The 13,131-nt window shown below is 39.7% G+C and overlaps 1 long non-coding RNA gene across 2 annotated transcripts in view; it reads right to left on the bottom strand.

Moving 5' to 3' along the window:
- The window catches only part of LOC101709045 (uncharacterized), a 38,786-nt gene extending 31,372 nt beyond the window's left edge, over positions 1-7,414 (bottom strand). The window contains exon 1 of one of the 2 annotated variants that reach the window (XR_015440962.1): positions 2,910-7,414. This is a non-coding gene — a long non-coding RNA (uncharacterized LOC101709045). The remainder of the gene's footprint in view (positions 1-2,909) is intronic. The other variant, XR_204725.3, reaches the window with a different exon arrangement.
- Positions 7,415-13,131: the final 5,717 nt, after the last annotated feature.

Below are 13,131 nucleotides of genomic sequence, written 5' to 3'. Positions count from 1 at the left end.
ATCCTCCTGCCTCAGCCATCCAGAATCCCAGGATTATGGGCACACACCACCACTCCCAGCTAAGAATAGCATTTTAAAAGGTATTTGTCTGAGAGTAATTACAGATTTCTGCACTCGATTTCTAATGGCACAAGTGGCTTGTAACTTGACAAAGACTAGTATGTGAAGGCCATTGTAAAAAATGGAACATTCTTGCCAAATAATAACCAGTCCTTCTTTCCTCAGGCAAAAGGAGATAACTGATTGAATGTGTTAAGAAAGGAAAAATTCAAAACTTCAATCATATGGGGTCACACAGGCATTTATGGCTCAGAATGAACTTTAAAAATACAATAAAGAAAAGTCTACAATGAGCAATGGATCTTTGGACTTAAAATGTAATTCCATTTGACTCTAAAAAGCCTTCTGGGAATAGATTTTCATTATGTTTTGGACAACGAGATGTTCTATTTTTTATAGTTAGAAAGTTCAAACTGGACTAATTCACCATGAAAGACAATTTTATTATAGCTTGATAACTTTGTGTTTCCATTCAATATTTTTTCAACTGAGAATACTTAGTACCTTGAATTGATCATCTTTTTATATTCATCCATTCCCAATGCTCAAGACCCTACCCAAAAGACAGGATGAAAACTAACAAATAAGCCAAGTGGATAGTGAACAGGGGCAAGTATGTAGCTCATCTGGCAGCTACCTAAAACTGGCACCATTTCTATCAGCAGGTCATGAAGTACAGATTATTTTCTTCCCTGTGGAGTAAGAAATAAGAGAAGGATATAGAAGAAATCTTTGGAAATAGCTGTCTAGAACTGAGTTGATATGGTTTAACCTCTCCAGACCATACTCTTCAGCTTAGAATAATGAGGAATAATTAAGGGAAGGAGTATGTGACTCCTCAGAAATGAAGTTGGTTCCCAAATGAGTAACCAAATAAAGTAGCATCAGATTAAATATAACCCAAAGTATAAAATAAGTAACCATAATTCATACTGATTTTTAAATGATTGCATAAATAAATAAATAGAGAATAGACAAATGTCCTTTGCAGAAAAAAATCCAAATAATTTATGTAGACATTTTGCCTTCAAAAAGGTGGCGCATAATCCCCCATTCGTTAAGTATGGGCTGTGTATAATAACTTCTTTTCAAGGAATACCATGTGACAAAGGAGGGAAAGAGCACCTTTTCGGTGAAGAACCCTGCCAAACACTACCTCAGTCAGGCTACGAAGGCAGACATGACAGTAGGAAGGCATGACAAGAGCAAGAAACCTCCGTAAGAGGTGATGAGTATGGTGCTCTATCTCTGTGGCCTCCCACCAACTCCACACCCTGAGCTTAGTCATGGAAAACATCAGATACATCCTAGTTGAAGAACATTTTATGAAATACTTGATCTTTACTGTTTGAAATTTAATATATATAAAAACTAGGAAATTCTAAGAAACTATCAAAGGCAAGCGTTTAAGGAGACATGACGACTGAACATAATGTGAGATCTTAGATGGAATTTTAAAAGAGGAAAAAAAGGCCAAAGCAAAGGAAATCAGAATAAAATATGGACTATAGTTAAAAGTGATGCATCATGGTGGAATATTTGCATAACAGAAATAAGTGCAACAAATCAGGACTTGATTTAGTGCTGTCGCTGACAGAAATTTCACTTTAATGGATATAATCTATACGATGATGAGAGATAGTTAAAGAGTAGATCATGTATTAAGTTGAATGATAGTTGGGAAAGGTTTAGTAGGTCAGTACACAACTCCATATGCCAAACCATAGTTGGACTGCAACCATAAGTTGGCCACAGATATAAGGGTTCAATAAAAATCAGTGAGAGCATCATGTTATAATCAATTAGCTATTTATAATTTAAATAAAGAGCATTTCCTCAAAATAAATAATAGTATTGATTCACATACTGCGACAAATATCCCTTATCAACCCAAGATGCTAATAATTGGGGAAACTGAACGGTAAATTTGTGAGAACTCCTTTTATTGGCTTTGCTTTCTTTCTGTATTTTTCTATAACTACTAAAATAAAAACTTATCTTAAAAAATAAAAAAGAATGTGCTTATAGCAAAAAGTAGAGGTGAGTATTAAGAGGAGATAGAAGCTAATAGTTTAAAGTAAGAGTGGAGCCTGGAGTGTCAATACTGGGGTAAAAGTCAAAATTCCTGTCTAAATACCAAGGAGAACAGTTTGGAACAAAGTGTCAAGGATCACCAGGCAGGATTCATAAGCACAGTTAGCATCTTCATTGGCTGAGAGCGAAAAAGAAGTGGACTTCAGGGAGTGAGCAGGCCAGGGTCGTAAACAGGTTGTGGGATAATATTTTAGGCAAGGCAACCTCAAAGAGAAAGGTGTGAGGTAAACAGGCCAGGCTTCTAACAAAAGTGCTCGTGTTACATGCTCTCTGGTGTTTCTAATTAAAAGTAAATGCTGAGTTTCATTTCTTCAAAGTTGTCATTTTGACGTTCATGTCACCTTCACAGAGGTTTTTCTGCCTAGTTACAGACAGTCTCTGCTTCTCACTACTTTGATTTTTGCCCAGTAGGAGGGAACCTGAAAACAAGGTCTGGCGATGCTGGGTCTGACCAGGATTCAGTTGCAGCAGCACATTCTTTATTTGGAGGGACTGAATCATCCATTTCTCATCTTTCTCACCAGCCAAGTATTTTTAACTTACTGTCAGCTATGGAGTGAATGTAGAGTCTGTAAGGAAAAAGATAGTTCATTTTTCATTTTTCTGCTTTCCATTGCTGAATCCAGCAAAGTATTACAGCAGAAACGTAGGGTCTTCTATGTAAAAATAATACTGATTCACTTAACGTGTTTCTCCATTTTTTTCTAAATGCCCAGCATGAGTCAATACAACCATAAACAGTGACTATTTCTTACCTGGTGACAGCTCATCCCTAAGCAGAGAACAGTGTGCAGTAGCTTTGAGCTCCCCAGTGGGTTCCAAGGATGTACAGGTCATAGAGAGAGTTTTATCCAGCTCCTACATCAACACGACCTGCCCAGGAAGCTGGACCTCTGGGGCCCTGTTCTGCTAGACCATAAAAACCCAAAACACAAGAGTCAAAACTTGAACTAATGTTTTATAGTCATTGTACACAGTGATACTCTAGAAACTAACCTTCGTGAAAACAATTTGCTCCAACATGTAAAAGAAACAATCAGGGTTTCATGGGGGTTCTTAGATCTAAACTAAGAAAATTGGAAGTGAAGGAGGCCAAAGCAATTGATTGAAGAAGATAGAAAGAGACATGTTTCTCATCTCAGTGTTTGTATGCAGAATGACAGTTCAAAGCATTGAAGCCGAAAACTTTGGTCTCTCTCTGTTATTTGTGTGATAGATAAAAAATGAATTTCATGGTCACAGATTAAAAAAAAGATACGGCAATGACTGGTTAATGCAGAATGATGAAATTCAGACAATACAATTCTGTGTGGTGCACTGAAAAACAGGAAGAATAAATTATGCCATGGGGTAGGAACACCAGGGGAAATGCCAAAGCCAATTACCATAATGATTAACAGACATGCTGGCTGAGCACGTACTCCATGCCCAAAAGTGTGGGTACAAAGGATAGAAGGAAGTCAACGTGAGAAAGGTAACCTGTAAGAGATAGGGAGGCTTGAAAACAAGAAATAGGGAAGGATCTGACAAAAGAGGCAGGATAATAATTATTGCAGAAGGAGATTCCTGAATCTGAACAGTGCAAATTTGAAGAGGAGCCTGAGTTTTTGCAGATGTTTTGGATGGGCAAAACCAAACGCAAGTCTAGAAAAGGAAATCAAATTATTATAGTAAATCCTCGTATAGCAATTGTCATATGCCAGACACGTGTAAATATATTAACTCACTTAATGTTTATAATAATCATATGTGGTAGGGACACTCCTCTTCTAATTCTGCAGATGAGGCACAAAGATCAACTGATTTGCTCAAGATTACACAGCTAATAGCTGCATTCTTAGGATTATGTGCTGATTCACATCATTCATAAACTACCTGCCACCAGGAAAAGAAATGTATATTCAGTTTATAACTGTTTTGTGTGCCAAACTAATTAAAGTTCTTAGAACCACTTCATTTCTTCATTTTTATTCTCTCATTCAGTAATTCCACTAATACATGTTGAATGTATACTGTGCATCATATATTATTATAGGATTTAGGGATGTAAAACATTAAAATTCCTTGTCTTTCTGAAGCATGCATTCTATGGAGGGTCAACAGACGAACTAAAAGTAGTATATAGTATAGTAGATGGTAATAAGTATGGGAGGGACAAAGCAATGAAGAGAGAGAGAAGAGACAGATAATTTTAAAATAATGTGACCACAGGTATTATTAAGAAATGAGGGAGATGTTGGGGAAAGCCATGCAGATATCTGGAGGAAAAGCATTTCAGGCAAGTAGAAATATCCTGGGGCAAGAATGGGGTAATTGTCCAAGAGTACCTGGTGGCTAGAATGGATTTACCTACAGTGAAGTCCTTAAGCCAAGCCACAGAATGTCCTTTCCCCCATCTGTTAAGTGAAGTACAAGCACTCTCCAAGTCATACATACTTCACATACTACTCTTCTACCTGGAAGGATTTCCCTTTACATATCCCCCTTCTAGAAAAAACTCAAAGACCACCAACTCCTCTCAGATTCTTCCTACCTCTCTAGTTAGAATTCATGCATGGATTTCCCACATTGCTTAGGGTATTTCCACTTTCTTCCTTGCTTCCCATTAGAGTTATGTTTATAGACCTTCCCTCTATCTTATACATGCATCAGTGGCAGGAAATGGACCTGGTTCATTGGTTATTTAATTCCCTACAAAGTTAAACCTTGTTCATAAATAGTGTTCAATGTATATTTGTTAAAAAGGTTTGAGTATATGTTTCCATCAATTTAACCCCATGTTATAATAACATCACTAAATTCACATCTCTTTTTTTATTAGTGAGGAAATATACTTTAAATGTATTTTATCAAATTTCTGGTTATTTAAAAATGATAGTTTTTGCCAAAATATTGCCACTCATCGAGATGAAAAGGTTCAATCTGTGTTCTAAACTCCAATGAGCTTAGGGATTAACACATTTTCCTATAAACATGAATAAAAAAAAGAAAGATTAACCTAGGTATTTTTGCTGCAAATAAGTTAAAATGGCAGCATGAGTACAAAGTATCTTGCTTGTGTGATCAAAACATAATAAAGAACAATATATTTATATATCTCAAGAAGGTAGAACACTTAAAAACACAGCCAGATTTCCATTTTTGCCTAATCTAGCAATGACCAGAGGTTTATGCTGTTATTTCCTCAATGAACAATTCATTAGACAGGTGTGTTTCGAAAGGCCTACTAACCTGACACGGGATTGTTAGAATGTTACAACCAATGATTCACTGCCACACTGCTTTCAAAAGCCAAGACATATAAGACAATGTAGGGCGAAGTAGTACAGAACTTAAAATAACTTCCTCTGAATTCCTTACACCTCTTCTGTAGAAAGTACTCTACTATACAACTGAGTTGAAACTGACCAGGAAGCTATTTTGGCTCATTGATTGTTATTGATTTTAAAAGAGTAAAAAATAAATGGAAAAATTAGTGAAGGAGCTATTTTGGGAAAACAAACTCCTTACTTGGAATTGTTTCCTCCACCTCATCTCCCTCCTGAAGTGAGTTCAGTGACCTGACCGGCAGGCACATGTGACCCCTGAGGAAGACTCCTCTGAGGAAGCCGGGAAGGCTCCCCCCAACTCTTCATCCAGCCTCCAATTAGACAATGATAAACACTGCTGGTGCTGACACAGGCTCTCTCAGAAGGCTTCTGTCCAGTGACTCACTGAGTAACCAGGACTTCCGGTCCTACTGCAGCAGGGCTAACAGGAGAAGGCAGAGGCAAAGTTTTGGATACATGACCCTAGAAATGGCCCAGCACCAAGTAAACATAATTCACTACTCTCTGTGCCATTCTGGTTTCAAAATATGAGCCTCTATGAGTGGAAACTATTTTCCTCTTTCCCCTCACCTTTTCCTAACCCAGAAACACCCTTCCTTCAAAAAACATAATAGCATCACTTCCTCAATTGTTTTGGACCCAATTTTCTTCCCGTTGCCAATCTGAGCTATCATTTCCACTATCCTCAATCATTCATGCAATAAATATTTCCCAAGTACCTACCACATGGCTCATTCTGCTGAGCTTGGAAGAGACACAATGATGAGCAAGACAGCTACATCTTATACTCACTGAGGATGGAAGGAAAGAATGAGCATGCTGAAATGTAGGGAATGATGACCCTTCTTCAACCTCTTCATACAAAATAGCATATTTTAAAATGTATCACACAGTGAAAGACATTGGTAAGAGCTAGTACAAAGGGAGGTTCTGAGGAAAGACAAAATTGATGTCAGAATTACAGATATTTCAAGCTCCAAAAGCCTAGGAATAGCATCCACCCCTCCTACCTAACTGCCTCCCACTCTCACTCCATTTCCCTCCCTTCTCCTGCCAAGACAATGGCACCATTTGTATTCTCTCGTCTCCACAGTCCTTTTTGCTCCCTAGAGTCCTCTATGGGGCTAAGTGGGCTGGGGGTGGGGTAAATAGAGCACATGTTTGGCTCTGCATTTCCAAAATTGATTCGTGACATTAGCAGAGGCAAGCTGCTGAGAAAAAGAAAAACTTTGGAAATCCTGAAAATTTGGCTTTAAATTACAAAAGCAAAATTCTGTAAAACCCAGAACAAAGGATTTATAGAGTAGGAAACATTTCAGAGGAAACTGACTGTCCCAAGAACAATTTCCTACAGTTCAGGTAAGAGAGAAGAGTTTGAATGGTTTTCAGACTGTGAGGGCCTAGAGAGTGGTCAGCAAACTGCCCTGCCCAGCTCTGGATGGAAACAAATTATAGACAAGGAGGGGCATATTTCAGGGAAGAGCCTATTTCCTGGCTTTTTACCATGTGGTTCAGACACTGCACAGCTGCCAGCTAAGAGCCAAGTCCAACTTGAGGCCAACTTGTGGGCTTAAAGGGCTGGAAGAGGGAGACAGGTGGCAGAGCCCATGTACAGTACCCAAGGGTATGGCTCCCGTGCTTTAGGGTGTGAACAGCCAAGAATTCCGGAGACTACATCTTGCCTTGCTGCAGAAAATCAGAGAAGTGCTGGGAAGACATGTGATCACTCATGCTTCTGCCACAGAGGATACAGATTACATAACCTTTTCAAGGAAGGGAAACCTGAGATGGAATGGACTAAGAAAGACCCTCTGTGGGAACAAGAGAAATGAGAAGGAACAGCAAAACCAGATTCCCTTTTCCACTACCTTCCAGAAAGCAGAAGGAAGGGGAAGGAAACTGATTAAACTGAATTTTAGACCAAATTTAGATTTTAGGTTAGCTTTAAACTAGAAGTGAATGTTGTCAGCCTGACAACATTGTTTTCTATTAAAAGCAGAAATGATACCTAAAGAGTTAAGTTCATTTTTAAAGAGTTTCAGCTTTGCACATCCATCCTTGTGGGCTGTTATTACATATGAAACTCCTTACTTTTTATTGGCACAGAACAGATACTTTCCCAGCAAATTTATTAAGAGTGTATGGCAGGATCAGACCAAATTCCAAGAGACAGACCATAAATCCAAATTATCTTCTTTTTCAACACTGCTTTGAAAAAAAAAATCTTAGTAAACTTTTATTCAAAGATAGTAATGAGTCACCTACTCAAGTCTTTCCTAATGAGAAACCACACTGATTAATTAGTTCAGGCAAAGTCCTTTGCAGAGTTTTCTCATTGTAAATTTTTGTCACAAATGAACAATCTTTAGTAATTTCTAATAGAGTTGCTAATGGGAAGCCTAGAAACTACATAATAGTTGTGTCCACACCAGAGAGGCAACATCACATGTCCACCCACTAGATTTTCCACAGGGAGTGGGTAGAGTTTGGTCCAGAAGCCGTGTGTGCTCATTCCAGCTCTGCTGTTACACACACAACAGTATGCGTAAATCTCAGACCCATGAAATAGGATCAGTGAGAGAAGCTAGGGTCAAAACACTGCATCTTGGGACAGGGATTTAGCTCAGTGGTGCTGTGCCTGCCTCTCGCAAGTGTAAGGTCCTGAGTTCGATCCCCAGTACTGCAAAAAAATTAATAATAATAATGACTACATACTGAATGATTCCATTTTTATCACCCTTTGGAAAAGGCACAATTATAGGAGCAAAAGCAGATCAATGGTTGCTGGACCTCGGGGTAGGGCTTGACTAGTAAGGGCGCAAGTGATGGTACTGTACTGAATATGGAGTGCCATTTATTATTAGTTAAAAACTCATTGAAAAGAGTAAATTTTATTGCATAGATGCAATTTTTTATTTCCCATTTTGCCACTTAGTAATACCTTGCCCTAATTACTAAATCTCTTGTGTTTTATTTCATTCCCTCAAAAGAGAAATAAAAGCATCCTCATTGTAGGACCTCTATGAAGTCAAAATAACCTAATAAGGCACTTAGAGCCAGCTACCCCTTAGTAACCATCATCATCATCATCACTGTCATCATCTTCATGCCTGGTTTTTGTCAGATACAGTGGGTTCTGACGGGCTTAGCCCTGGCCCCTCTTCACTCATGCTCCCGTGCATGCCCAGATGCTGGGAAGCCTGGCTGTCATGCCCTTCCCACTGCTTTCCTCTCTAGGACCTGTACTCCATCCAGTACAGGCTACTGACCAGTCACTGGCCATCAGTGGGCCTTAGTAAAGGGAATAAGCTTGAGTTGATGTGGAGATAGAAAGGCTCAACCTCCTTGTTAAGATCTAAGGACAAATCTGAAAGGCTATCCTAGCTCCAGAATTCCCTGTGGAACTGTTTTTGGCCTCACCTGAAACCCCATTGTGGGTCTGCCCTGACCATCTATGATGTCTTCTTCACAGGCAAGAAAGTGTATATGTGCAGATAGATGCTGGAGCCAGATGCCTGGGTTCATCCCTCTGCTTGGCTACAGGGATCGTGATGTTGGTTGGCCCTCTGTGCCTAAATTTCTCATTGTCTCTGGCAAAGATCAAATGAACAGATGGATGTGAAAGCACATAGAACAGCACCTGGCGCCTAACGAACAATGTGACTTGTGAACTGCTCTACGACCCAGCGCTTATCTGAGATTCCATGACCTCCTTGATCTCATAATTCATTTTCACTTAGTTCATTCCACATCATTTTTATTTTAATGTATAGTTTTTCTGTCCAGATGGGCAGAATGACAGTCACAGACAGTTGCAGAGCTCCAGCCGCAGCTCTGCAAGGAGCAGAACCCTGGGCAGAGTCCACCAGCACTTAGAAGTGAGTGTTAATCCTATTCTTTTCAATTTACAAAGCAGGGACACAGGGAAACTAAGTGATTTTCTCAGGATTATGCAGCCAGACTGTGTGGTTCTTGTTTTCAGAAACTGAGCTTTTCTCATCATGCCATAGAAGCCATACAAGGAGCTGTTGATAAGCTGTTCCTAATGCACATGTATTTGTTTAACTTCACATGGTATATACCATAAGAGTCTTAATAAGGAGACAATAAATATGTACAAATTGAAAGAATATAAAGGATGATAATTCCTCCTCCAGTACTAGAACCTTGTCTCTACATTTCCAACAACTCCCTTGTTGTCTGCCTCTGAATATTGTTAGTAATAAGAACCTCAAGGCTTCATTTTGTGATACTCTTCCTCAGAAGGGTGCTATATGAAACCACATTCCCTAACTATCACTTTACCTCATTGGTTCTACTTCAACCTGTGGAGCCACACCAAATAAAATAAATCCTTCATCCATGTCCTAGGCTTCTAAATATTTGAAAACACCTATTACTTGATCCCAAGTTAAACAATACAGATGCCATTAACCAATCCTCCAGTCTCAAAGCTCTCGGCTCCTCTCCAGCCTTTGTCTCTTCTTTGCATACACTTCGGTTTGCTGCCACTCAGAAACACAACACCTGAATCTAAGAGAATCCCATCTCTGAGTTGAGCAAGCTAGAAAAGAAGGACACTAAAAACCTCTTAGACATAAATATGATGTTTTCATTAATTCAGTCAATTAATTAATTAATTAATTTTCATTAATTCCCCAATTCTTGGGGAATTCCTGTAATCTTTGGGGACTCAAGTTAGAACTTATTCTCAAAGACGATCACCAAATATTCTCCCCTCCTCTTACACTAACCTATCATTGTACTGTTACATTAGGATTATCTGTTTAAAAACTGTCTGATTGGATATAAACCATTATTTCAATCTGTCAGAAGCATTAGCTCAAGTAATCTTCATCTACAATATTAGCTTCTCCCAAGTGGAGCCCATTTGAAAATTTCATCAGCACGCCATTATGGTCTCGCTCCAAAACATTTACAAAAAGAATGTCAATGGTAAAGACAGAGACCTCCCTCGAGCATGTTTTGACCTTTTACTTATGAGCTTCTGTGTCCAAGCAGTCACAATGTCTCTCTTGGCATTGAAATACACCCCTCATTCCTCCCTATTGTTCTCAAAGACACCACGAGTGCCTTTGTCAGATGTCGCCTGTGGACACGAAGGCCACTCTAGAGGCCCACAGGCTCTGAGTTAGGCCAGCCTGGGACTCAGAGGAGCCAAAGCCTATCTGCCAAATGAAGTTCCCAAGAGCTGAGCAATCTCCTGAAAGCAACAGGTTTATTGAACATTTATCACATTCACAGCAAGACCGAGGGGAGCTCACGCACAGCATAAGCTGGAAGCTGGGCCAGCACTGACGGTGCAGGATCTTTCTTCCACACTATTCACACACCGCTGTGTGGACATGGGGGTCCTCTCTGAGCACTGAAACTCACAGTGATCCAGAGACCAGTACAGCCAGGGAGCTGAATAGGGCACCCACACGGGCAGAGTGAGGGTCACAGACAGTTGCAGAGCTCCAGCGGCAGCTCTGTGAAGAGCAGTACCCTGGGCAGAGTCCACCAGCACTGAGCCAGAAGACTGAGCCCAAGACCAGCCAGAGTTTGTCTTTTATGCCGCTGGGAGTTTGTTACAAACAATATGTGCTAATCTTAGAGGGGTAAAAATATATTTTTCTTTATGGCAAGAATATAGTTTTTAGAAAAGATGTTTTATAAGTTTCTCAAAAAGGCTTCACAGGGCCGGGGATTTAGCTCAGTGGTTTCGCTGCCTGCTGCGCAAACGCAAGGACCCAAGTTCGATCCCTGGTACCAAAAGAAAAAGAGGGGGGCGGGTCACAAGGTAAGCTTTCTTTTATGTAGGCCATAGGGTTGTATAACACTGTGGGGTTACCATACCAGTTATCATGTAGGCGTGCAGGTTGTGTAGTCATCACATGGCTCCCAAGCTAGGTTAGACTCCGTAGGTTTAGACTCTGAAAGTAAGTTTAGAACCAGACAGAAGCATAAGATGGCTTCTGTCCTACTCACGTCAGCCAGATCCTAGCCAAAATCTCAATGTGCTATATTTCTGCCACGCCAAAAATATCCAGATCTCCCAACCCTACTCTGCTTTTTTATTTGTAGTTTCAGCTCAAACATAAAAAGCATTGAACATTACTCTAAGGAGCAAATAAGGACCCTTGGGTTGAATTCACAGCATCTTCCTCAGATTAGCCCTGAGGACTATGAACTGCCCATGGAGAGAGCACTGCCCATGTACAGAAATCAACAAGAAAGGGGCCCATTTAAAAAATTAAACTCCATATGCTAGAAGGAGAAAGTATGAGGGGAAAAACGTGGCAAGGTTTGAGGCTAAAGAGAGAAGCAGGGTGGGCAGGCCTTGTAAGTCATGTTAGGGAATTTGGAGGACAATGGGAGCCACCAACTGTTGTTAAACAAGAGAACTGAATGACATGATCAGATTTGCGTTTTACAGAGATCAGAGGCAAAGACTATTCTGGAGAGCCCTGCTTTGACAGAGAAGTGGGAATAGGTGACCTCAAAGGTCCGATCTAATACAGTTTTTAGTTCTATTGCTTAGCTGATCAGGAAACCCAAATAGGTTACCTTTTTCCAGGGGGACTTACACTTTTCCTTTCTTCATAAAAGTGTCTAGATTCATCACTCCCTTTGAGTGTGTGCTTGTGTGTGTGTGTGTTTATGTTTGTGTATGTGCATTTGGGAGGGGGCACTGGCGAAACTAACGTCACGATATGCATAAACGGTTCTCACCGTCATTCCATTCTTCTGGCTCAACTAGTCAGGCTACTGGGAAGTAATCAGTGAGACTCTTTAACTCCTGAGCTGTGAACCACACAGGTGCCAACTTCCAGTGTTGAAGGAATCAAGGAAGTGACAAAAGTGGAACAGAGACTTGATTAAAATTTTGTTTTTATGAAGTATCATGTTTTCAAAAAATGTGTAAGAGATGATTAGGTGGTAAATTCAGGACTCCTCATACTACTAGTTAAGAGTTATTCATAACATGTAAACAGAGGATGACTGCTTGTCGTTTCGGGGACACTGTGAAACTATTTAATAGACCCACTCAATACGACCTAATTTTCTAAAATCATCTACCTTTGCTTGACTGTCCTACTTAAAATATAAATTAAGGGTTCAGGCTCTATGAAGTGACAGACTACTTTACAGAAGCAATATTTCTATTTTAGAGAAAACAAACAATAGCTTCAAATTCTGTGGTTTATTGTGTTGTTGGAGATTAACCACTTTGTTTCTAACCTAGCAATGTAATTTAGCACCTATTAAATTTCCCATAGATCCTTAAATGCTCTTTGGACCAACTTTAGGATTTTACTATTTCTCTCATTAATTAATGAGGTGAATAGTATCTGTGACTCATTCCTTCTTCTATTTGTATGATAGTCCTGTCTTCACTTTGAAAAATACTCTTGGACCTTCTCAGCACTACATAATTTAGGGTTAGTCTTCATTGCACCTCCATCTTGCTGCTAGATTTTAAGGTCTGAATATTGAGGGATTTTTTTCTATAGTGGGTCTTTCTTCTCCTTTGTCCCTATCTTTTCCAATGTTGTTATGAAGTGGAGCAGGGCTAGACCAACTGATATACCCTGACTTCTAGTGTCACAGAAGGTAGCAAAGTGTATGAGAGGATATTTATATC

The sequence above is a fragment of the Heterocephalus glaber genome, unplaced genomic scaffold (genome assembly GCF_053883595.1).
Source record: "Heterocephalus glaber isolate CG9 unplaced genomic scaffold, H.glaber_assembly_v1.0 deba00001504, whole genome shotgun sequence".
Lineage (NCBI taxonomy): Eukaryota > Metazoa > Chordata > Mammalia > Rodentia > Bathyergidae > Heterocephalus > Heterocephalus glaber.
This window is presented reverse-complemented; position numbering and strand designations above follow the sequence as displayed.